Raw genomic sequence first — 14,436 nt, 5'->3', positions numbered from 1 at the left:
TTCAATGGGTGATTTTACCGTACAGGCTAAAGGTGCGTTGTATCCTTGGCAGGAGACCACCACTATAGATATTATTATGTGTTTACCGACCTAACATGAAACGAGCCGAGGAAAATCGCACAATTTGTTATTGCCGCATTAGATATTGATACTAAACAGATATGCTTTTCTTAACCGTACTAATAAAACTTTTAAAGATTAACAATGTCACCTGTTCTATAGTTGGATGAATCATTCCGTGAACGCTCTGGTACGACAGGCGTACAGGGCGACTTTCTTGAAACTCTATTTAAAATTAAATTGACAACGTTGTATGTAAGCGCTGCGTTAAGCCGAAGAAAATCCTGGTGGACTGAGTTTGAATCCGAATGCGTAAATAGTTTTTGCCGTTGAGAGGCGGCCGTCTGAGGGGAGGCCTAACATCGATACCGGACGTAAAAATCATAACATCTGATGTTCAGCTCAGGCTTACTCCTCACGCATTTCTCCACAAAGGATTCAAGAAATAAGGGCATTGCATAATCCTTGTAGAAAATGAGGAGTTAAAAGGCTTATCGTGTTAAGTTAGCTGCACTATCTGTAGTGGATCTACATGGATAATGAGATACAGTAAAGCACTCAATGAACTGACACAATGGGACGCATGACGAACGTTAATCTTCACTAATGAAAATCTGATGTAATGAGATATCAGTGGCATTGGATATTAAGATACTTCCACTAAATATAGTGTATGTAGAAAATTCGCGTGGACACGGACTCCAGCTATGCAGCTTCACTTATTTGATGGCCTTCGGCTGACTTCGAATGTACTGCATGCACTGATGTGGCGTTTAAATATCGCTGACAGATAAGTTACACCAGCTATGCATTCAATACAGAGGATTTCTGCTTTTTTAGACACCCTCTCTCTTTAAAGAGAATCTGGATTGACAAACCCGTTCCACACGCTCTTTCAGGTTTGTCGGCCCCCAAACCCTCGACAAGGGAGCTTTACTGGGTATATCAAATTGAGATTTTATTTACTGCAGTTCACTTCACGAGGCTGACATCGTGTTATCGTTTACAGCGAAACTCGCTGGCTTTGCTCCTTCAAGTACCAGAATTCAAGCTATAAATGACACAATGATTTTTGTCTGCTGCACCATGAAGGCCAGATAAGCCACGAAGAATATCATTATCTGTCGAAGATGCGCTTATTGACTATGATCGACAGGTTGTAAAATCATCTTGTGACCAAAATCGTAATAAGCTGCCTCTGTCAGCTCTTGTAGCAGTAGGTATAATATTTCCGTTTTATACCTGGGACTGAAATCGTGCATTATCATCTGATGGCACTAAAACGTTCTGACCAAATCATCCTTATAGGTCCTAAAGCACGGTAGAATTGTAGTTCGATAAAAATACTTTCCACACTGGGCTAATACCCATATTGAATCAAATGCAACATCTGTAGCAATGGCTATCTGTTTCCGTGCTGAATATCAAATCAGCAGTTCGTTAAATTTCCTTTTCCGAGATACGGAAGGTTGGAGGTTAGTTGGCTGCACAACCTATCCTAACCTTTGTTCTTCTAACGCATGATACATTAGTTTCATATGAGAATTCTTGGAAGAGGAAATTAAGCATGCGGGACATTCTAGTGAAACGTTTACCTGATGGCTTCTAGGGTTCGAAGTTAAACCTGTACGATTCCATCGCGTTTGCTATGGCAATTCCTAAACTTCTTAGTCTAACTCGTCTATGTATTAAACACACTTGTCTCTCTAAATACGACCCCCTCTTGGAGAGGTCAGTAACAGATTATATTAAGGGCACTTACTGACATGAACGTTGTGACTAACCTTGCCAATGCTGGCACGGAGTATACTTGTTTGAATAGTGCCAATGAAAATCTGGCAGTTCCCTATATTGATCGCAACCAACGTTTACCGCTAGGGAAAACGGAATTATCACTATTTCGACTTGCTTTAAGATGAGTTTTTAGTGCTCAGTAGTTCTAACTTTAATTTGTCCGAAAGAGAACTTGGCGAACTTATTATTGAGACAGAACTTTACATTCAAGAATTGCAAGTGAACACTAGATGCAACCGAGTGAATGAAAACGGACATTTAGAGTAGACTCATGCTCCAAAATTAATAGCAATAATTGCATCTATGGTTAACCCGTGAATTTTGTACGTACGCGTATTTTGTGTGATATTATATTACACAGTTTGCTTAAAAATTCAGGGAGAATTGTTCCTAGTTGTCTGCAGATGTCAAGCTGCAACATATGTGGAACAAATGCAGCTACTCGTATAGAAGCATCCGGTTAATTTTAGGTGCTTAATTTAATTTAGCTTAATTGTTTCTGCAAAAAAAAAAAGAAAAAAAATTAATATAAGATGGAGTTTTTGAATACCATCCCGAATACTTAAGTGGCCTTTCTAACTAAGATCGTATTTAAGGCTCCCTAGCCATCACTAGATGCCCACAAGTATTGTTAACCTACGTACCATATTCAGCTTCACAAACCATTTATTTATGGTGCATAAATGTATGCCTTCGAATTGTACTACTATTGTATATAGTATGAACTCTAATTCACGATAAGGCTACCTCGTACGATGAACCACACATTCCGTTCAATTACAGTGAGGAATTTCAGAGATTTCTAGGCTTCTGCACTAACTCTTTAAGTTTTTCGTATACACCTTAATCTTCGCAATCTTTCTATTGCGAACGTCCACTAATCTGTATCCGATCAGCGAGACTTGCAATGTATTCATGTTTGGCATGTCCAATCTCCTCCTTCTTCTGCCTAGTTCCTCGACCATTGAAACTCGTTGTTTTGTGCACTTGAAAATAAGGGCGAGCTTATCTAATGGGAGAGGTAACACGAGGGCTAATGATAATAATATCGTTGAAGAACTCTGGAAGCTTGTAGATCGCGAACAGAATGAATTGACTGATCGGCCCGAAACTTTCGGCCAGTGAGCCCCGCCAAGAACTATGTTTTACTCAAATACAATAGTTACTCTAATGAAACATAGTAAATTAGCATTCAACTAACACTATAAAAGCGTATTAACTCCGTTAATTAAAACCGTTATGATCGGATGGCAAGAAAATCAGACGACGCTTTTATGGATTTTTACGCTCAAAAATAAGATAGCCAGTACAGCAGAATTCGGCAAATGTGGTCTTTAAGAAAGACAAACTCAATGACACATGCTCCACCCATATGTTCACATTTCAAAACCACCAAGAACTGATCAAAAGAGGTTGAAGCGAAATCTGAAACACCCGATGTTTTTCTTTGAATCATTAATAAAATTTTCTATTTTTGTAACGCTATTCAGCTCAGAAACTCGCCTGATTCCCATCTGGGAATCAGGTAAGGGTGGCAATAACCGTATTTTTTCAGTGAATTAGGACAAAGGCCCTACTCTGCCGTTAGTTCGAATCGGATACGCGCGAAGTGCTCGTAACTGACTAACCGTTGCACTAGCGCTCTACTTATTACACAGACCTATTCGATGATGGCAAAGATTACGGGACGATGACGTGTCTCGCCGCTTACAAATTGCGGCAGAGAAGCTGTCCTGAATATACCAGCATCGGAATGGTTCTATCTTCGCTGAAGCGATCCGATGCGTCCCGACATAAGTTCCACAATACTTAAAAAGAGTGCATGTACTCTTTCGGAACGGTTCCAATAAGAATAGCCTGTCTATTAAATCAATAAATCATACATCTAGCTTATTCAGCTGAGGTAAAGCAGGCTATTGACATGGCCACATCAATACCTATGCCACACTTACCTCTAATCTTACCGTTTTGCTTTTTTAAGGACAAAGTTCTATGAAAAAGGCTGCCGGAGATCCTTGTTTCAATAGGCTAGTATATCTGGAGTAGTTGGAGTGTCGTTAGGTCTACCCTTAAGATTATATCAAAGGCAGTGGAGATTCTTGAAATGAAAATGCAGATGGCCATAGTGGATGCTTTGGGGCACCCTCAGGCATAGCCGGAACAAATGCTACTAAGCGGGACCTTGCTCCGAACGCATCGTTCAGTCAGTCAATGGCTGCAATGCTAAAGGGGACAAGGTGCGGATTTGTGTCGTCAGCGGGGACACGGCTAGCGGCATTAGGCATAATTTGGTTATCTCTCCGAAAGATAGTATAATAATAATAATAATATATACAATATAATAAACCATTTTAGATCCTCCTAGCCAACTCATCAATGTACACTGGCGTGGATAAAGGTAGCAATCACTGAACGTTCTTGGAACAGCCATGAGTTTGGAGTATCTAAAGTTAAAATAAAAAAAACGCAAATGAAGTTGCACATCCTTAGCAGAGCATTTTTACGGCAGAGACAGTCATAAATCCTATGAGCGTTCTTCTAGAGCAGAAGTTCCCCTTCGATTGCTCAGTATTCATCTACTCTAGTAATTAATTTTCAAATATATCTAGTAATTAGATAAGAAGACAATTAGACATTTGTGTGCGACAAAAATCTTGATTAATCTATATAATGCTCAAACTCTGTTAGATACTGTGTTTATAAGCGATATTAAATAGGCGTCTTCGTTACTCGAATGGCTGTCTATGTTCGAAGTCGATGCCCATTGGCGGAAAACGAGGTCGAAGTTTTACATAGACGTCTCAGCAGGACTTAAGGTTTTTACGGCTTCCCTAAAAACGGCCATTCATATCCAACCGTTCACCGTAATTGTTTTGCTACAGGAAGCAGCGCGGTGAGGAGCTTTATTGATTGTGTTCATGCTGTTATCTGTTATCGAAATGCTGAGACGCGGCTTTCGCTCCAGACAGGGTCACCTATAGAAGCAGCGTATCTAAATGTAATTACTGGCCATTCGGCTCGATGCGTTTAAACAATGTACACGAGCTAACTAGCTTTCTGATTTAATCTTCCGCACTTTGAGCTACGTCATTCTTGTACCTCTAGATAGAACTGCGTTCATTTTGCCCAACGGCTGTGCCAACATCTGTCTGTTTGAATCGAACACATCACGATCCTTTGACATTTCTATTAAACCATTTCTATACCATCGCGCAGTTCGTATGCCTCACCGTACTCTGCAGGTCCGGCTCTTTTTCCTGTTCGTGCCCGAAGCACTAGTCGAGCAAGTTAATGACTGCTCAGTGATACCGTCATTTATCTTGATAACTGTTGCATGAAGCCTATAGACGAAAAGCAATAATCTGGCAGCGTCCAACTATTCAGGATACGGAACTTTACTATTATCGTCATTGTAATTATGTTCGTGATAAGACAGAAATAGAAAAACTTAGCGAACCGAAATCCATATCTATGGTTTTCAACTGGTCCAACCGACTGTGAGGTCAAAGGCGCTGGCTCCGAGAGGAATTATCAAATTGTGCATTGCACAGAACCCACACTCATCAATTTTTTCGATGATCTGTGGACTTGGCATATAATGGGCACGCCTCTACTGCCGCTCTGCTGTCTGGCGACGCAGATTGAAACTTGTAGTTTGAATCAGCCTTTAGCAATTGCTCGTAAATGGGCATTTCGATTGAAAGCGTTCGTTAAATAGCTAGAAGCTATGCAGACAAATGTCTATCCGAGTCAGCTTTATTCAGAATGGATGCATTTTTCATAATGTAAACAACGTAAAACTGTTGTAGGGATCTAGCAAAACGATTACCGAAGAGAGGCTGTGATAAGTTTATAGAAAAGTACAACACTGATGCATGTTAATAACTCCTACGTTGTATTAGAAAAAATCATGTTTCTTCAAACTTTCACCTTCGAATGAGGTTTGGCTTTATGGGAAAGGAGGACATTTAGCGATCGGCGAACGCTTGAGGCTGCATGCGCCTAAATTCAGTAATAGACATACTTATGAATATGAAAACAGTGGGGTCGTATCAGGTTAATGATCATTTCGTAGGAACCACATTGTGTATAGGGGTAAGAAAATATCTGCAACGAATGCAATCACTCAGAAAGACGGCCGCTGTTCGCCTCTAGCAGACGCTTCATAGCCCAGGCTGAAGTTGCTAACGCAGAATAAATTCAATAGGACCGACAGAATCGCTTAGAGCATTGAAAAGCTTTGCAGAAAAACTGCCAAGTGCAGTTCTTCCATTTTGAAAAAGTCATGCTCAAAGAGTGGAGACATTCAGAATGTTCTCGAACGCTAGCGAAAGTCAGCGGGGCCTTTTCCTATTTTTGTCGTCTTTGCCAACCCTTAGTTGCATCCACGGATCGCCGCACAACTTTCAATACTTCTGTTACCAATATATTCCAATGAGTTCACTTTAATCTCAAACGAAAATACTCACTTGGACCCGTTTCTGAACTGTTTGAAAAGATACAGTCCTCATTGAACGGCAGAATCACAAGGATGTTCCTTGAAGTCGCATAGAAGAATTGAACCGTTAAACCATTTCTAGATGATATTACTCCAAGCTTATGTACCATCTACCATAACTTGTGGATGCTGTGTGGGCCCTGGTTTTGCACTTCGTCTTATAACTGATCAAAGGGACATCTTTGCTTTAAGGCTTGAAAGCGCAGAGAAGTACGCTGCGCTCCGCCAGATCGGAGCCACCTTGCCAAAATAATGCCTAAATACCATAACGTGGTCCTCGAATTGTTTAGCGGCACATTTTGGTTGATCTTACTTAGTCGATACATTTTCTACGTATGTTCACAGTGGGGTCCGCTAACTTTCGCTATTCGCAGCCGATCTGAAAGGTAACAAAATAGAGAGATTCTATTGCTCCTAGAAAGATTAAGTGTCGAGCCCAATATTATAGGGGTAGCTATCGAAATAAATGTCCTATGGTACGTTGCAATTGTGATAAATAGAAAACATGCTTTTTATTGCCCTGCAAGTCAACGACCTACCTTTGTTTATTTTTGTGGTTTCTACGATTTTGTATTGAGACCGTTAGGCGTAACTTTGGACGGGTCTTTCTATCTGTGGTTTTCTTCAGCAGACCTATGACATCGCATGGTAACAATGTGCCACACAAACCACGCGTCCCGCAGTTCTTTTGAGTAATGTTTACACAGGACCAAAACCTCTCAACAATAGTACCTTCGCTAACACCAAAAATAGAACAATAGATTCTTAGAGCTATTTGTCAGGTGTTAATGTGAGAGGGAAATTTTTCTACGTTCTTCATATAGTTTAGTAGTGAAAGGTGCCAATGAAAATGTACAATCTCTCGCCAATTACACGCTTTTTTGAAGATAAAAAAAAATAATTAAATAAAGCAGACGACCGCTATATATCCAGTAATAAATACCGGTCAAACGGGAAGCAGGAACCTAATATTTTAAAGAAAATTATTTAGGCAAAACACGCGATTTGGCTAGAGTTACAAGCCTGTTCCAGTTTTTTGATCTACGCCAAATGTGGCGTTCCGAGTTAATGAAAAAAGAAGTGCTATCGCACTTAGATTCGCACGTAGATTACCATGTGTCCTTAAATTTAGTGGGCAAACGCGTCACCATTACCTGGAATAAAGATAATGATTTAGATACTCATTGGACATGCCTTTCCTAGCGTATGTGCAAATACGGATACCTATAGGCCCTCTGCATCTGTATCTGTAGTTTAAATTTGTATCTGAAGTTAAAAAACTAGTATAAAAATCATAGCTAGAAAATGTTACGAGGGATATTAATTACGAAATAAGACATGGGTAACTTCCTTCTTACAGAAAACGAATAAGTACTCTCGATTTCGAGCCGCAATTACATGGAATGCGTTCTCGGCTTATTATTTCAATTATGGATTTTTGTTAGATTGCTGAACTGCCAATAGGAAACTATTGTACTAAAATGTACGCAGGACGTTCTCTGTCTGAATTGAGATAGACCGTTAATGTGAAGTCATCGATTATGTATAAATAAGGACATCCTTGAAATTCTATGTACGATACGTTCGTATCGGATGGCACCGAGTAAATGGCATCATATTGAAGGTAATTTTATATTTGAGACGTTTTTTGGTTTTGGATTTGACAAAGCTGACTGCTCCTACTGTGTATCCTTCAGCTTTGTTAAAGGGTTCACTACCGCAGACATTTCGAAGGATCTGATTGTGTTCCATCGAAATATCCTCATGCACACAAAAAGCGAAAGGACTTTACGCTACTGAATTGCGTTGCATGGGTAACGAATACAGAGTCTTATTCTGGTGACGCTTTTCGTAGATCTCGACTGTCGCCAGCGTGAGGTTGAGTTGCGGAAGAAAGGCCGATTGATGGAAATAGATTATTAGAGATTTACGAAGGGTTTCAATTCGATGAAACGTTAGCTGGGTAAGTGAGACGCATGGGCGTTGTGCTTAAAGGAGTACTCCCTTTATTCGATATTCACAAACAAACAAAATATTGCATAGTATTTACGTAGCACTTCCAAGCCGCACAATCCGTACACCAAACATAATCCATACCTGGAGAGGTCCACAGGACCGCTTTTAGTCGTCGCTCGGTAGATATGGACAGATCAAAAGGCCAGAAAGCATTGGTGTCACTAAGGATTGAATACTGGGCTTATAATGTAGCTTCTCTAGTTCATTACTGTTGTCTTACCAGACAAGACTCATGGTGTGTCATGGTAAAAACCTGTCTTCGTTGTCAATTACATTACCCTCCTATTATTTGGAAATATTTTTAACGCATTAGAAAAAATATTTTTGAAAACTTGATTAATGGGCGAAACCGACAATATTATTCTAGTGAGCAAGGCCGAATGTATATGTCCCTCAAATCTAGGCGTTTCTTCTAAGCAGATCTGTTTATTTATTAAACCATCCCTAAGCTATCGTAATAGCCTAGAAATCACACTTTTAAGAATCATATTAATTAATTCGCGCGAAGTCATAAGTAGTCGTTTCTATTTCCTTAGTATGATTTTGTATGTGTATTTGTAGTTTGATATAAAACGAGGCAAAAATTCCATCAGGACATCAAATGGACAATTCCAATGGACGTATGGCGTAATAATACGTATTTCACTCTCGCAAGTCGTATGGCCAACTCCTGTAAGTATAACATTTCCGGCTGCCTATTTTTTTGTTCATTGCTTGCCTCCTTTTATAAAAGCACGTGTTCATGTCGTGCACGTTTTGCATATTGAGTTGTATTGCGTCCGTGACACGGTTGCATTTGATGTTTCCTGGATCCGTACAGCGTATAGTTACGTGTATAGACCCTTTTGTCGAGACATCTGTCACGGGGTCTCCAGTGTGACAAATCCTTTTCCTAGAAAAGGAAGAAACGTGAAGAGACCCTCATCAAGGACTGTACCATTTTTCACTTTTTCCATCACCCATCTAGACACGAAAATGGAATTTTTTGCGTCTGCATCACGCCAAATGATTATTTTTTTGCTCGTGTATTGTACACGTATAGCGCGTTGAAGGATGGTCTCTGTTAAATGGCACATTTGATATATCTACATGGGTCTTGTAATAAACGTATACCCACAAATCGTACATCGTCCACATTTGAGATGGTTTAATTACCAATTAACGTGTAGTCAATGAAATTGGAACCAATGGAAGCGTTCGGGTTGCGGTCACACCTTCAGAGTAACTACTGTTTATGTTTTTTCAATCTTTTAAAGCATATGGAGCAGCTGCAGTTTGGTAGGATATACAGTAATTTTATAATTGCGGCATCTAAAGAAATAAAAAGCAGAATATCAGTATCTAGCATCAGAATTATTATTTGATACTGCTTACGTGACCGAGTGATGGCTCCTTCATGGTATTAATATTATCAAAGAATCTTTCCCAAAAAAAGAGACTAAGCTTTGCTTTTAATTTCACTAAGTCTAGAAACGAGTAAAGCATTTGAAGGATTTGAGACCCGATCGGTTGCATTCGGACTGATTCATCGAGAGTTCAAATGAAACCTATCGGAGGCCAATCTGGCTAACCTATAGCAGATTATTCCGAAAGCATCCTGGACTAATACACACAGCTTGACGGCATCTTAAAACAGCCTTTCTTTCCGGGCAGATTTCTTCACGATTTAGCTCTTATCCAACCTTCTTTTCAATGTTCAGGCCTTTTTTTTAATAATGGATCTACGCTTGTCTGCTAGACATTCAAGGAAAGGAAAACCCATATGACAGAAGAAAGCAAAAAGAGAAATTGCAGTCGGTAAATCACTGCAAATAAATTAAATGATTTCGACGATCTGAGATCGGCAAGCGTCGGAGGGCCGGTGAATAGCGTTGCTGCGAGAGTACCAACCGTTCTATGTCAAACGAATCTGCCTCCTGTAGAGTTCGACGAAGTTTAGCAGCTCCGAGCGCAATAACGGCCACGTACTTTTCCAATGCCCGTGCCACGCAACCAGCATTGCTGGTAGCTAGGAGCTAGATAGATTCGTAAGCTGAGATTTCTTACGCAATTCGTTGCTCCTTAGCCTGCGATGATGGAAGCATACAGAAAAAACCGTCATTTTTCGCTTTTCGTTTTCTGCGGATTGCCTCCATTTGTAGAATGGTGAGCTTTTCTTTGCCTTACCAAAAAGAAGCTTTCATTTTGCTTTTCTTATAATCGTGCACCTGTCAATCGATGTATCTTGAAGATGGCTGTTAGCCGAAATCAATATCTTTAAACGCGTGAAGCTCGATAGCTGGAAACGACGTACTGCAAGTTACGATCGTTGCGTGGGGCATAGTTTTGCATAAAATCACTCACAGTGATATTTTAATTAGTTTCTACCGAAAAGGTAGTGAGAAGGTCAATTTGAAAAAAAAAAAACATTTTGTTAAATGTTTTTTCGTTGTTACGAAATTGACGAGAACTAAAAAGCTGAGTATAAAATAAATAATTAAATTGTGTGCATTGATTTACTTAGATATGCAAGTAGTTAGAAAAGTGCATTATCGCTTATAGGCGGTTTATATCTAATGCGATTATACAAAGTCTCATATATGTAGTTAATTTCGAAAGTTCTTTATGGAACTGGGTCGCACACGATACGCAGTCCCGCGTCCAGCGGCTCGTAAGTAAACGACGAAAGACGTCAAGACTTTGTAAAATGCGTTTGAACCGGATAAATGAAGCAGCCAAATAAGCAAACAAATTCAGTTCGGTCTGAGAAATCTATATATTTGAAATAGTGGTTCTCAGAGCTGCGTCAGATACACTAGCAGGCAACCCCCAATGCCGCCGTTCGCCAGCTAAGAAATTTAATATATACATTGCTTACAATTAAGACTAGATATAACTATGAATCTTCGAAGATGTCGGAATTTTTGATCGCCGAAATGCTTCTAATGTGATAAAAAATCCGAATTAATGTGCTAGAAGTCTTCACCGGATGCTTGAGAAGTCAGTCATTGCTTGGTTTTGCCATAGATAGATAATGACCTACCCCACCCTCTTAGGATGATATATTGGGCGCTTAAAAAAATATGGGTCTGAAATCGTAAGTGAAAACAAATGCCGTCGATGCTAGAGGCAGGCTAACGTTCAGGACACGTGTTCTACCCGGACGTTTTCTCGTTCCGTACGTAAAGCAAGCTAAGCTTTCGGTAACGGTATAGAAAGATATACGTGCCATAACTACCACCATAGAGCCGAGGTAAATCACGCTAAAGCGTGATCGATGGCGGATCGTTGGGCTCCTTCTCAATATTTAGGATTTCCGCGTACGTCAGTTGGCAATACGAACACGTCGAAGCGGAGCAGGCTTTGACTGGTACCCGCTGTTCGCTAAAAGTAACGATGCAAACAGATTGACTTTGTCGCACAAGCTATCGATTATGTTGTTGCTAAAATCGTTGAGGTTACGTCCTCGTGTTACCGGAATGCAGGAAACCAGAGCACTGACGTCATTGGTAAAAAGACATCGCCTCTAGCCCTCGCAGGACGGGTAGCCTGCAGCTTTGAGTATGGAGAAACAAGGAAGGCGCAGTCTCTTTTCCGTCCCCTAGCTAGGCTAAGATGCTTTAATCCGCTCATTCGTGCTGAAATCAGGTCATCCCTCCGTGGAAGGGTCGAAGCCTTGAACGCTTAGGGTATTGATTATAACCAGATTCCCTAGCGTCCCCCACACCCCAGAAGCTTGTTTCCCTCGGTCTGTCGAAAAAGAAGGCCTGAGGCCGTCTATTGCTTGAAGTCCTCCTCGTTCTCGAACTCGTTCTCCGTGGAATCGGATATCTGTGATCCATCCAGGCACCGTACTCAGCAAGGCTCTCTCGCGCGTTCCCTCTTCCTTAGTGACTCTCTATAGAGTCAACAGACCCCCGGAACCTACAGGAGTTCCATCAGAGTAATCGTAGGATAGCAATCCTGTCAACAGCTATGGATTGTGCAGATCCCGTAAATGAACACAACTGTCGAGTTCCATCAAAACCTGGACTGGAAAAAATTGACGCAAGAAAATCGACTGGGAGGCCCTGTGTTGCATCAGAATTCATAATCTGTTCAGCCATCCGCTACAAAGGCGTGCAGGCAAATTGATTAAATGTCTTTCACATCCAACTTGTCACATACAAGAAATTCATTGTAACAAACTTAGTGACCTATAACAGACATTGACACGTCTGAGTGAGGAGAGGCAAACATTTAAAACTGAATGAGGGGCACCAGTTTGGTTACATTTTAATATCATTAAATATATACATATTATTTTTGAGGTAAATAAATACGTCTTGGTTCTATGCCCTCTATGTCCAAGATTACCGGTTATATAAGGTTCATTGGCTGAGATCATGCCGGGTTGCAATCGTCCTCTCCTTCTATTACTGAACGATGTACCTGCATTTTTACAGAACTCAAATTTTTTTTTATATTAAAACATGTCAAAACTACAAATGTGACCTAACATTGATTAAACATCTCAATAGGAACCAGACGATCTTTTATCATTCAGATCTGTTATATCAATTCCTTGCTCTGATATTTTGATATGATCTTCCCACGTATTGTCAATACGCCCATGCGTCAAATAGCTTCTTTGCATTAATTTATGCATACATCGTATAAAAATAGCTTACAGCATGAAATGCTTCAAAGATTATTTTGTATGAATTAGCTATGTGCTCGGTGTCCAACAGGGCGCCTCTATCCGTGTCGCCATTTTTGTATGTAAACATCTCTCAGTTTAAACGAATTTTCGTCGTTCAAATGTTACCATTTTGTATTTCGTCTATTTTAATTGAAATTACTTATTTGTCTATGTATACGATATTCATAGTGGGTGGTGACGGCATGTTTCTCTCGTTTTTCTGTATGTTATTAGCTACGAGTTGACCTGTTATTGAACTATAAAGACACGTCCGAAAGATATGGTCGTGTACACATAGAATATGAAGCGCAGGTCGTCTGCCCATTTTAAAAAAAAGCCTGTTTTGATCATCAAAAATTTCTGCCAAAAAGGCATTCAACACACATACAACTGTGATGTTTTTGTCTAACTCGTATGTGTGTGTATTCCTCATTATTAAAAACATATTCGCAAATTGTAGTACGACATTGCCGTAGGATCCGTTGTGTCTATTGTATGAGCTAAATGGTTCCGCCACCGTTGAAGTGTCAACAGAACAGTGCGCGTACGAGGTCCCCTAATGCCTTCCAATAATGGTACAAGCACTTTTGTTAGCAAAGTCATCACGTTAAACAAAAGAGAACAAATAAAATGCAGAGCGCGGAGGAAAACCTTCTTCAGCGTGAAAAGTACAATTTATGGTCTTTTTCATTAAAAAATGATCGCGTTTATCAAATGTAGCGAGCGATACTTTCGCAAGTGAGGCTTCGAGGTAACGGTACGACTAAGCTCGTGGCTGTTCAGTTGCTTCCGAGAAGCAAATACGAATGGCTGCGGATGCTACGATAACCAAGAGGAGGCTACCGAGCCTGAGGAAGAAATGCTGGCATAGTGATGTTTTGCCGTGATGAACACATTTTAGTCGTCGATCAATGCAATTGGTGACCCCGTACCATGACCAGTTAGTGACGTAAACATTTTAACTGGTGACCCAGTGGGGAGACGTCATTCGGCAACAAATTGTACACCTGTTACATTTCTTAGGGAGTTGGATATGAGCTATGGGCGTAAGGGGAAAACCGTACAGCTAAATTGGAAGCAATCTTTTGGCCGTACCAACCAATGCCGCCCGATAGGTATAACAGAGGCGCTTTCCGCCCTCGAAAATATGCAGTATAATGTAACAGCAATAGCGTACAAAACCAGCATTGTTATACCGCAAATCGCCTGACCAAAAGAGGAATACTGAAACAATGTGGAGAAGTGGAAAAGATCCATATAAGATGATTTTTAGGTAGATAAGAAGACATTTTATGTTTTTCGCTACCCTGCAGCTCGACGGTACTATTCCTAAAATGCGCTCCTTCGTCTCACTTAGAATGATAGAATGAAAGAAATTATAACAAACTATGCTAACCCATATCTTCGC

This window comes from Varroa jacobsoni, unplaced genomic scaffold (assembly GCF_002532875.2).
Source record: "Varroa jacobsoni isolate VJ856 unplaced genomic scaffold, vjacob_1.0 scaffold_672, whole genome shotgun sequence".
NCBI classification, from domain to species: Eukaryota; Metazoa; Arthropoda; class Arachnida; order Mesostigmata; family Varroidae; genus Varroa; species Varroa jacobsoni.
Note: the sequence above shows the minus strand (reverse complement) of the source record.